At 44.4% G+C, this 12,668-nt stretch overlaps 1 protein-coding gene across 1 annotated transcript in view; it reads left to right on the top strand.

Moving 5' to 3' along the window:
- The first annotated feature begins 11,555 nt into the window (after positions 1-11,555).
- Positions 11,556-12,668, top strand: part of LOC144262163 (uncharacterized) — a 53,896-nt gene continuing 52,783 nt past the window's right edge. Inside the window, exon 1 of the mRNA XM_077811813.1 lies at positions 11,556-11,614. The gene's annotated coding sequence lies outside the window, so the exon portion shown is untranslated. The remainder of the gene's footprint in view (positions 11,615-12,668) is intronic.

Below are 12,668 nucleotides of genomic sequence, written 5' to 3'. Positions count from 1 at the left end.
CTTGTTGCTAACATACCTGAAGAAACACTTCTAGTTACTCTTAACATCTCTTGCTGGCTGCAACTCCAAGTGTGATTTGACATTCCTGATTTCATTCCTGCATGCCTGAGCAATATTTTGATACTCCTCCCTTGTCATTTGTCCAATCTTCCACTTCTTGTAAGCTTCTTTTTTGTGTTTAAGATCAGCAAGGATTTCACTGTTAAGTCAATGTGGTTTCCTGCCATATTTACTATTCTTTCTACACATCAGGATGGTTTGTTCCTGTAACCTCAATAAGGATTCTTTAAAATACAGCCAGCTCTCTGATATTCTATCTACTACCCAAGATCCATAAACCTGGAACTCCTGGGCGCCCCATCATTTCAGGCATTGGCACCCTGACAGCAGGATTGTCTGGCTATGTAGACTCCCTCCTCAGGCCCTACGCTACCAGCACTCCCAGCTACCTTCGAGACACCACTGACTTCCTGAGGAAACTTCAATCCATCGGTGATCTTCCTGATAACACCATCCTGGCCACTATGGATGTAGAAGCCCTCTACACCAACATTCCACACAAAGATGGACTACAAGCCGTCAGGAACACTATCTCCGATAATGTCACGGCTAACCTGGTGGCTGAACTTTGTGACTTTGTCCTTACCCATAACTATTTCACATTTGGGGACAATGTATACCTTCAGATCAGCGGCACTGCTATGGGTACCCGCATGGCCCCACAGTATGCCAACATTTTTATGGCTGATTTAGAACAACGCTTCCTCAGCTCTCGTCCCCTAAAGCCCCTACTCTACTTGCGCTATATTGATGACATCTTCATCATCTGGACCCATGGAAAAGAAGCCCTTGAGGAATTCCACCATGATTTCAACAATTTCCATCCCACCACCAACCTCAGCCTGGTCCAGTCCACACAAGAGATCCACTTCCTGGACACTACAGTGCTAATAAACAATGGTCACATAAACACCACCTATACCGGAAACCTACTGACCGCTATTCCTACCTGCATGCCTCCAGCTTTCACCCTGACCACACCACACGATCCATCGTCTACAGCCAAGCTCTGCGATACAACCGCATTTGCTCCAACCCCTCAGACAGAGACAAACACCTACAAGATCTCTGTCAAGCTTTCTTACAACTACAATACCCACCTGCGGAAGTAAAGAAACAGATTGATAGAGCCAGAAGAGTTCCCAGAAGTTACCTACTACAGGACAGGCCTAACAAAGAAAATAACAGAACGCCACTAGCCGTCACCTTCAGCCCCCAACTAAAACCCCTCCAACGCATTATTAAGGATCTACAACCTATCCTAAAGGATGACCCAACACTCTCACAAATCTTGGGAGACAGGCCAGTCCTTGCCTACAGACAGCCCCCCAACCTGAAGCAAATACTCACCAACAACCACATACCACACAACAGAACCACTAACCCAGGAACTTATCCTTGCAACAAAGCCCGTTGCCAATTGTGCCCACATATCTATTCAGGGGACACCATCACAGGGCCTAATAACATCAGCCACACTATCAGAGGCTCGTTCACCTGCACATCCACCAATGTGATTTATGCCATCATGTGCCAGCAATGCCCTTCTGCCATGTACATTGGTCAAACTGGACAGTCTCTACGTAAAAGAATAAATGGACACAAATCAGATGTCAAGAATTATAACATTCATAAACCAGTCGGAGAACACTTCAATCTCTCTGGTCACGCAATCACAGACATGAAGGTCGCTATCTTAAAACAAAAAAACTTCAAATCCAGACTCCAGCGAGAAACTGCTGAATTGGAATTCATTTGCAAATTGGATACTATTAATTTAGGCTTAAATAGAGACTGGGAGTGGCTAAGTCATTATGCAAGGTAGCCTATTTCCTCTTGTTTTTTCCTACCCCCCCACCCCAGATGTTCTGGTTTAACTTGGATTTAAACTTGGAGAGTGGTCAGTTTGGATGAGCTATTACCAGCAGGAGAGTGAGTCTGTGTGTGTATGGGGGTGGGTTTTTGGAGGGGGGTGAGGGAGTGAGAGAACCTGGATTTGTGCAGGAAATGGCCTAACTTCATTATCATGCACATTGTGTAAAGAGTTGTTACTTTGGATGGGCTATCACCAGCAGGAGAGTGAATTTGTGGGGGGGGGGGGGTGGAGGGTGAGAAAACCTGGATTTGTGCTGGAAATGGCCTAACCTGATGATTACTTTAGATAAGCTATTACCAGCAGGACAGTGGGGTGGGAGGAGGTATTGTTTCATATTCTCTGTGTATATATAAAGTCTGCTGCAGTTTCCACGGTATGCATCTGATGAAGTGAGCTGTAGCTCACAAAAGCTCATGCTCAAATAAATTGGTTAGTCTCTAAGGTGCCACAAGTACTCCTTTTCTTTTTGCGAATACAGACTAACACGGCTGTTACTCTGAAACCTTTCCCCGTCATGTTACTCTCCCACGTGATCCTGCCAATCTGTTCCCTGAGGGAGTCAAAGTCTGCTTTTCTGAAGTCCAGGGTCCATATTCTGCTGCTCTCTTTTCTTCCTTGTGTCAGGATCCTGAAGTCGACCATCTCATGGTCGCTGCCTCCCAGGTTCCCATCCACTTTTGCTTCCCCTACTAATTCTTCCCCGTTTGTGAGCAGCAGGTCAAGAAGAACTCTGCCCCTAGTTGGCTCCTCCAGCATTTGCACCAGGAAATTGTCCCCTACACTTTCCAAAATCTTCTTGGATTGTCTATGCGCCGCTGTATTGCTCTCCCAGCAGATATCAGGGTGATTGAAGTCTCCCATAAGAATTAGGGCCTGCGATCTAGTAACTTCTGTTAGTTGCCGGAAGAAAGCACTGTCCACCTCATCCCCCGGTCCGGTGGTCTATAGCAGACTCCCACCATGACATCACCTTTGTTGCTCACACTTCTAAACTTAATCCAGAGACTCTCAGGTTTTTCTGCAGTTTCATACCGGAGCTCTGAGCAGTCATACTGCTCTCTTACATACAATGCAACTCCCTCATCTTTTCTGCTCTGTCTGTCCTTCCTGAACAGTTTTTATCCATTCATGACAGTACTCCAGTCATGTGAGTTATTCCACCAAAGTCTCTGTTATTCCAATCACATCATAATTCCTTGATTATGCCAGGACTTCCAGTTCTCCCTGCTTGTTTCTCAGGCTTCTTGCATTTGTATATAGGCACTTAAGATAATCGCTGATCCTCTGGCTTTCTCAGTATGAGGCAGGAGCCCTCCTCTCTTGCACGCTCCTGCTCATGCTTCCTCCCGATATCCCACTTACCCACTTACCTTAGGGCTTTGGTCTCCTTCCCCCGGTGAACCTAGTTTAAAGCCCTCCTCACTATATAATACTTCTCCATTTGTAATCTTTGGTACATACAATAGCATCTAGTTTGCCTGACTGAAGGTTTAATTTGTAATTGCCTATGGATGCTGTACTAGCCTTTGAAGTATCCTAGAAACTAGATTTTTAATACAGTGACACTTATGCACGTCAGTATTAGTGTTAGAGATAATACATAGTTTTTGCATATTCATAATATGAAGCTATGAGAGAAAGAAAGTGGCCTAACAAGAAATAGTGAAGACAAAGTCCACAAACAAGTCCTTGCCTCTATACTGAAGAGAGATGAAGGGCATGTTATAGCTTTTATCACCCATGTCATCAACAATACGACAAACCCATTTGACACCAAATCACATCCAGATGTGCTTATCAACATATCTACTGGCCTTCATGTAACACCAGATGTACGAGGGTCTCTAATGAAAATAGCAGGTGTTGGTGAAGAGCAAATGGAGAGATTTATGAGAGGTGCACTTGATTCTGACAGGACACACACCTTCTTCAGCTAGGCAAGAAATCTGACATCAGAACATTTGCTCACATGGCCAAGACCACTACATTTAAATCTAGCAAGTGAGGGACAATCACAGCATCTATCAGTCCAGAGAGTGTTTTCCACAGAGCCCTGTCCTTAGCAATATGCAGAGATGATGTTTCAATAGCAACTGTCCTTAGTCATCCAATCCAACAGGACCTCTGCCTATGTCCTCCTTCCATGCTGATGGAACAATGAGCAGAACAGACAAAGATGAATTAGGGCATCAGCTGGAAGCTCAAGCTGAAAGAATCCCTGAGCAAAGAGTATGCAACAAAGAAAACAGTGTACAACAGAGAGGCCCTGCTGTCATACAAATGAAGGCTGCAGACAAATTCCACACATTCAGTGAATTGGCTGTTGAATCCTCGAAGCAGATCCTAAAAGGACTTGACAAGGCTAACTCTGTAATCAGTCTTTTGCAGATATAACAATAACTCTGTGAAAACTGCAGAAAGCTGGTGCTGGACAGGATCTAAGGATGGGTGTAAGAAATACCAGGTGATTGGTGGATGCCCTGTGCCTCCATGGAAAAAGTTTCTAACCATGGCATCCAACAAGCAATCACTTGTGAATATATGGTTCCTCTGTGAATATATGGTTCAAAATGCACCTCAGTGTAGGAGCTTACCCAACACAAACACTCCTTCTTGCTGGGGGCTTTTATGACGGTGAAGTAGCAAAGTCCAACACCAGAACAGGTGCTGAAGAAGCCTGAGAGTTGTATGGTATTCAAGAGGAAGCAGACACAAGAATGTTTCTGCATGCTGTATGTGCCAATATGGCTTTTGGGTTTCTTGGTGTCAAAGGAACCATAGGAATTAGGTCACCTGATACAGATGTTTTGGTCCTTGCTATTCATTACTTTCCAGAAATGGGAATACACAGATAACATGTGGATTGAGACAGGCACCATTGCCAGCACAACTGACAACCACTGTTTCATACCTGTGCATGCAATTTGTGATGCACTCACTCCTGCTGTATACGCATTAACCGGATGTGATTCTGTGCCATCCCTATTTGGTATGGTGGGGGCAGGGGGCATGTTTAATGTTGTCAAAACAAAAGTAGCTTATTGCTTCAGAGATCTTGCCACACTTGGGGAGAGTGATGGACAAGCCACAATTCCTGGAGAGCCACAGAGACCTAAAGTGCAATCTGGCCATGAAAAAGGACAAGTCACTGGCCAAACTTCCCAAGTGAGGGACAGTTTTGAAGAGCATGTCAAAAGAGCATCCTGGCAAACAAAGACTTGGATGTTTTTGCACATATGTAATCCAGATATTGGATCACCATTGCAACATGGATGGAAAAAGGTAGATGATGAACTACTCTTATTCTTCAGGGACCCAATGGCATCTGAGCTTCTACAAGACCTTATTTGGATCTGTACCAGTAGGGGGTCATTGCACAATCCACTGTGTCTGGATTCAGAACAATCGTCCCTGCACAGAACTGTGTACATTCAAAGGCAATGAAGATTGTGATAATCTACGCATTCTTGAGAGCGATCATAATGGTGAGCAAGATGACAATGATGTTGACCACAAATGTCACAGTGCTATTAATTTCAATGACATCTGTACACATTTATTATTAGACTGTGACCTCAAAGCATCAGAACAACAAAGAAATACAATGTTATGTCTTAAAATGATACAACGAGCCATTAAATGAACAAACAAATGCAAATGTTTTAAAATTGGCACTTTAACGTGTTGTTGGTGTCATTGTTTATCATTGTTTCTACAGTAACACCACAACTTGACAGCTCTGCATCATACCTCATCTTAAAGTAGACATAATAAGCTTTCAAAAGATGTATTGTGTGTGGAGAGACGGTATATTAAGTCAATTAAATCGGTGGTGTCTGCCGCTCACCTGAGAGAGCAGGGAGGCTGTCTCTTCTGTTCTCTTAATTACCTCTCTGCTGGCAGACTAATGGAGATGGAAGGGAGTAGATTAGAACAAGGAGTCTGGTGAGACTCAGACTGGAGAATGTGTGTGGGGGAGAAACAGGCACAGGCTGGGCAAGGAGACTGTGAACTGGGAGGAGGGGAGGCTGGAACTGGGAGCTGGAAGAGGAGATGCTGGGACTAGGAGTTGGGAGAGAAATTGGGATGGTGCCAGTGAGAGAAATGAGTTTGGGTGGAGGGAGGAAGGATTGGCTGTGGTAGGAAACTGATATCAGATGAGGACTTGGGGAAGACTGGGATTGGCTGGATGAGGAGACTGGGATTGGGAGCCAGTAGGAGAGGGTGGAGGACAGAGACCAATCAGAAAAGGATACTGAGAGGGGGGAACTGGGACTGACTGGGTTTGGAGAGGTAGAGAAATTGGGATTTGAACAGTAAGCCCAGAAAGGGAAGCTTGGATTTTCTGGGCAAGGAGACTGAGATCAGAAGCCTGAGGAATGGAGACTGTGACTGGTCTTGCCTGGAACAAAGAGCAAGAGGTGGGGAAGAGACAGGGCTGGAGGGGACAGGGAAAGAAAGAAATCAAGCTGGGGCAGGGGAGAATGAATAAGAATCTTTGCCCACTAGAGCATTGTCCCCACCAGAGCCTAGTATAGAACTCCAAATTCCCGAATCTACCCATTCTGCTGTTGTCAGCAAATACACGTGAAACTCAATGGCAAAATGTGTCTCGTCCCCCTAGAGCTGTTATGCTCAGAAGATGACAACCTACTACTGCTATCAGTTACTTTGTTAGTTCAAGTGGTAGAGGTCTGTGTGGTGGATCTAAAGGTTCCAACTTTTGCTGATGATCCATGTGGGTGTCAATATGATGCCACAACATGGGATTTCTGTTTACTCAGTTTGTTTTTTAAAAAACCTAGGAAATTACACCTACAAACTACGTTAAAATTATTAAAATTGCGAAGTGAAGCACTAAAAAGTTGGGAAATGCCAGAATTATGGTTTCCCCCACAACCTTAATTTTTTTCCACTGTTGTCTGCACTATGATAGTTTAATTACATGATTACATACCATTTTTTTCTTCCACAAGACCCCTGACTCATTCAGTGCACAGAATGGACCTCCTCTGGGGATGAATCAGGGGTGTGTAATGTAAAAAACTCTTATCTGTAGGATCCTTGCCTCATTTGTTGCAGAAGTGGGAAGGTGAGTGGTGAATGAAGCAGGAGATGTTAGGAAGAAAAAGGATGGTGTCCTGGCTAAGGCAGTAGAATGCTGCGCTGGAGAACTGGAATCTATCCCTGCCTATGCCACAGAATTCCTCTGTGATGCTGGACAAGTCACTTAAGCTAAACTTTCCAGAGATGGTCACTAATTGTTTATTCATAACTTTCTGGGGTGTTCAGCTTGATACCCTGGAGTCTGATTTGTAGACGTGCTCAGCACTCACCTGCAAGTGAAGTCAGTGGGAGCTCTGCATATTAAGTGCTATAAAATGCTAGATACTCTGAAAAATCAGGTTCTAGGCATCTCTAATTGGACGCTCAAAATTAGTAGAAACTTTTGACTGTAATCTCTGTGCCTCAGCTCCCCATCTATAAAATGGGGATAATATCTTCTCACAGTAGTGTTGCGATGAGGGATTAAATTGAATTAATATTTGTGAAGCACTAGGCTACTACAGTGATGAGCACCAGAGAAAAGTACATTATGAAATTTGATAATTCTGTCTTCAGAGCGGAGTTTGAATAATGTGCAGTAAATAAGGCCTAGGGCCACACACTGAACAAGGCGTATAAAACAAATACTGAATAGCTGCTCATTAAGTGAGCACTGTCTATCCTCTGCACTAAATGGAACAGGAATGCCCTGTGGGGAAAAAAACACCAGTATGTGGTCATGTAATTAAAGACTGTATCATAACACATATGCACAAAGGAGCCAAGATTGCACAGGCAACCTTAATTCTGGCATATTCTACTCTTTGAATGCTTGAGTTTGCAACCTTAATGTTGTCTTAGTGTTGTTTTCTATAGTATATAGTAAAATTATATATATATATATATATATATATAATGGGTGAAATCCTGGCTCCAATGTGGTCAATGGGAGTTTTATCATCGACTTCAATGGAACCAGGATTTCACCTGAGCAGGAAAGACTATGTAATTTTTGTGTTAACCTTTTAAGATTTGTAATCAATAACATATGTTACATGCAGAACCTATTTAAGCCTTATCTGCACTCTGCTCACTAATCCATCTCCACCAGGCCTATGTTTAACATTCCAAACCAGTAAATAGCTTTCAAGCAACCCACAGTGGGGGAGAATTTTTCCACAAATGTAGGTTTTTTCCCCCTCTCCATATTACACCATAAAAAAGTATACAGGCCGAGCACTAATCGTAGTCGAATATGTGAACTGAATGAATCTAATTTCACGAGCCATGAAGGTAAAAATGACTTATCTCATTGGAGAGCTGTGACTCTCCCTTTCCTAGTGGTATATGATGCTTGTTTCTAGCCTTGACAGCTCACCACTTGTGAGTAATGTGGCCATTACAAATCCATGCCATAATGCCTTTTTGTAAGTCTAATGTTGTTGCTTTTGCAGCATACAAAATAAATATCATAAAACAATACTTATGAAACTACCCAAGCCAAGAGACATATTCAAAAAACAAACAGATTCTGAACGTGATTATAAATCCTAATGTGATCAGAACCTTGGAAATAAGTGTCTCTTTAACACCACATAAGATTGGAGGTAGAGGGGAGTCAAGCAATGATATAAAAGCAGGCTTTCTAGAACTTCATTTGTGTACTAAGAATCACTTTTTAACTAATAGGGCTGTTAAAGGTTTCTTGCAAAATGTTTATAAAAAGTTGGGCTTTTATTTAATTTATTTATTTATTGCTTCTTTATGATGTATAATGAAGGCCTGAAAAGTTGTGTGAGCTTTTAAAAGTTGGTGGTGTTTTTTTTTTAAACTCTGGAAATACCAGAAACATCAAGTTTGTGTTTTGCAGGAGGACCTCTGGGGGCAGTGATCTTAGAACATGTGTATTGTGAGTTATTGCACCTGGTTGAAGGGGGGAAGGAGAGAAGGAAGATCTGTTTATATACAAAAACTTCCTTTCTCCTAAATGTTCATTAGTTATTGGAATTACACAAAGGATCAGCAGAATCAAAGTAAAGTCACAGAGTTGACTGATCTATTTTCAGTCTGTTGGCTTTTGTGATGTCATAATTGCATGAGTTTTCCAGTAATGACAGTATCTTCCAGGGCTGATAAGAACTGAATTTCTAATGCAGAAAAACAAAAATATTTTAGGCACTCTTTAAATAAACAGAGGAAAGGGGACAAACAAAGTTTAATTTTTTCTTTGCTGGTTACTTATGGATAGTGAAATATTGTTAATTAGACCCAACTTAGCCACTTTTGGAGTGTCAGTGATTGTCCTTAACACTGCTCAGTGTTTCTTATTATATCTTGTCAGGATTCTTTAGTTGTGCTGCAAAGCCAATAGAGAAGACAGTTCTGCAGAAAATGCTGGACTCCACAATTTGTTGCAGATGTCAAAGATCGTATCTCCATAAGGAGTGCTAACTCTAATATGAACTCCTTAGCAGCATCCCTATAACATCTATGCACACAATTACCATAAAGCGTGCATCGATTAGGATTGCTTTTGCTGTATGCAAGAGTACCCATCATGTCAGCCTCCAGTCAATACTGCACCAGAACAGATAGCAAGCACTGGCATAACAGTTGCAATGGTACAGTCAGTCTTGCCATCAGCATCCTGTTGTGCAGATTGCCGCACCAACCCTATGTAAACTTCTTGGAACTGGCCACCATGATGAACCAAGGTTTGCTTCATCATACAGGGGTAGCCTTTATAGCCATGCAAGGATAGTGAGACTTTTGTTGCAACCATGTGAGTCTATGTGCTAAATGAACTACAGAAGCGACAGCTACCCCCAAAGACATTTTACAGTATTTTTTTAAATAGGTACAGAAAAGAATATGTTAAACACTTACGACATTTCAACTTTTAAATATTTTCAACTTCAGCTGAATTATACCCCCAAATTTGTTACTGAGAAGTTAAGTAATACACCTTCAGATGGGTCCAACACAGTTTTTCAGCATATGGCTTTTCCTGTGTTGAATGAAAGAGCATTTTCTGAATTGAAAAGTGTAATTTGGAAGAAATTTGGACCAAATTGCCTTCAGTTTTTAAAATTTAACTGTAAATATTACATATAAGTTGAATATGAGTAATGATTTTCATAAAATAACCAACTTTCAAGGCAACGGAGCACTGTAACTGAATTCCTTAATTATAATTAATACAAGAAACTACCCACCCCAATTTTAATTAATAGTATCAACAGAACATGTAATTGTTTTATTGTTTTCGGGGTTTGGTTTTGTTTTTTGCAATCCCCAGCCCTTGTCCTGCAAACCTGCACGTAACTAATTTTACTCCTGTTGTGTAGTTCCACTGATAAGTGCACAAGGGCTTGCAGGATTTGGGCCTTTAACCACAATCTTGCAAAAATATATCATATGCAAGTGAGTAAATGTTTGCACTATTGAGTTTCCTAAGTAAAAGAATGGTAAGTTGCAAAATAGCACATACCTATTCAAAGATCATAAACCAGTTGATTGAGAAAGATAGCAACAAGAACACTGTCAACAAAATGAGTCACATCGCTGCTCCATGTCAACAAGGGCAATGTGAATACTGTAAGTATTAGCTAAGATGGTCAGGGATGCAACCACAGGCTCCAGGTGTCCCTAACCTCTGACTGCCAGAAGCTGCAGACTGGAAAACGGGATGGATCCTGTTCTGTTCACTCCCTCTGAGTTATCTGGCACTTGCCACTGTCAGAAGACAAGATACTGGGCTGGATGCACAGGGGCCTGCGCAGGCATTTACATTTGACTGCTTTTGGAGAGACACATTAAATACATGATGTTATGAGGAAGTACAGTACATCCTCACTATAACAAAGTCCTGGGGATCCAAGGCATTTGGCCATTATAGCCAGGGGTTCATTATAGCAAAAGAGGGTGGGGGGGAACAGCTCCCTTGGCCACAAGGGGAGCTCAGCTCCCCTGGCTGCTGGAGAGAGAGAGGGCCGGAAGAGCTCGCTCTCTCCCTCCCCTGGGGCCAGAGGAGCTCTGTGCCCCTGCCTGTCCCCCCTTGTACACACCCCTGGCTGGATGGACCCTTGCTCTGACCTGACCCAGTAGGTCCTTAAGCGGTGGTCCAGACCTGTGAAAGATCAATGGTCATTCGTCCAATGCCTCATATTTTGTTGATTTAACGATGTCACGGCACGGGCTGTTTGCAGGAAATGTGACCCCCCCCACCCTGATTTCTTCATTTCACTCATTACCGCCAGTCTGCATGTTTGCTTTTCCAACGGGGTGCCCAGCTCACGAGCAGCAGCAACAACCCGCGTCCCCAAAGCAGAAAAAGCGCGCAGCCCACACACCTCGTGCTGTGCCCTGTGTTGCTTCTTGCTGACGGCTGCACGGTGCAGGGCGGAACCCGGCGGCACCGCTCGCGTGGCTGCTGCCACCCATTGCCCGGGACTGCCCCGGGTTTCTTCCCCTGGCCTGCCGCAGGGCCGCGCTCCGGAGGGTGCCCGGCGGCTACCGCTCCTCCCGGGGCGCGGGGGCTGGGCAGAGCCAGGGGCGCTGCGAGGACGCTGCGGTGGCTGGCCGGACTCGGCAGCGGCTCCTCTCACTGCGCCCGCGGCCACCTCGCAAGCGGTAAGTGCCGCCCCCGGCGGGGCGGGGAGGGGGCTAGCGCGAGCCCCGCCGCGGAAGAACCGCGCTGGGGAGGCCGAGCCCCGCGGGAGTGGGGCTCCCTCCCACACGTGCGCGGGCTCCTGTGACCAGCCCCGGAGAAGGGGGGGAGGGCAAGGCGCCTCTGTGGCCAAGTCTCCCAAGCTGGGGCGCGGCCAGGGCACGAATATTTCTCAGGGAAGCTGTTTCTGCTCTTCGGGGGTCTGACACCGCGCCCCTGCCTCCATCCCCCATGAATAGGCTTCTTGCCGCGCAGGCGACGTAGTGGCGCTAAGCGGGCGGGTTTGAAAGAACCAGGAGATCGCCCTGGGGGTGTCTGTCCTGTTCCCACTCGATTCACGGCCTTTCCTTAAAGACAGCACCCAGGTGTTCCCGAAACGGTCTCTCGGGCGGAATTTCATGTGTTGCACATGAATGAGGCTGCACTTCATTTTAAAAGCTAGTCAAACAACGTTTGACTTATTCTGCCTTTCAGAAACCAGGATTCTGCATTTCTGTGCCGTCATTCATCTCAAAGATTCCCAAAGCATCTAACCGCACAACCCACAGGGTGGGATTACTTCTTGCACCACTGAAATGCAGCAAGCTCCGGGGTACAGCACAGCAGCTGTTAGCGTTTTTATAAACTAGTCTTCACCATGTTCCAGCTTAACTGAAAACTACACTCACATCCCTCTCTTCCTCCCCTCCCTTACAATTTTCCTTTAAACTTGAATCACCCATAGAGCAAAACTTTGTTCTAAATAAATACATTTCTACAATCTGGACTCAGTTGTGAGAGTGAAGAGAAGCTCGCGCTGCCTCCCTGTGAGAGCCTTGAGTTACCATTGATGAGGTTTCCTGCAAATTGTACTTTTGAAGTGGAATGGGTGGGGTTTCCTCCCTCTCTCCCACACAATTAGGAGTAGGTTTCATCCAAACTTACAGATGGGGCAGGAGTATCCAAGCAGAAGTTTAGGGTGAGATCCATGAAGGGCAACACTGAGCACCTTGGTGGCTAGAAAATCACAGGAACAAT

The sequence above is a fragment of the Eretmochelys imbricata genome, chromosome 3 (genome assembly GCF_965152235.1).
Source record: "Eretmochelys imbricata isolate rEreImb1 chromosome 3, rEreImb1.hap1, whole genome shotgun sequence".
Lineage (NCBI taxonomy): Eukaryota > Metazoa > Chordata > Testudines > Cheloniidae > Eretmochelys > Eretmochelys imbricata.
The sequence above is the reverse complement of the archived record's forward strand: the minus strand, read 5'-3'. Positions and strand labels throughout refer to the sequence as shown.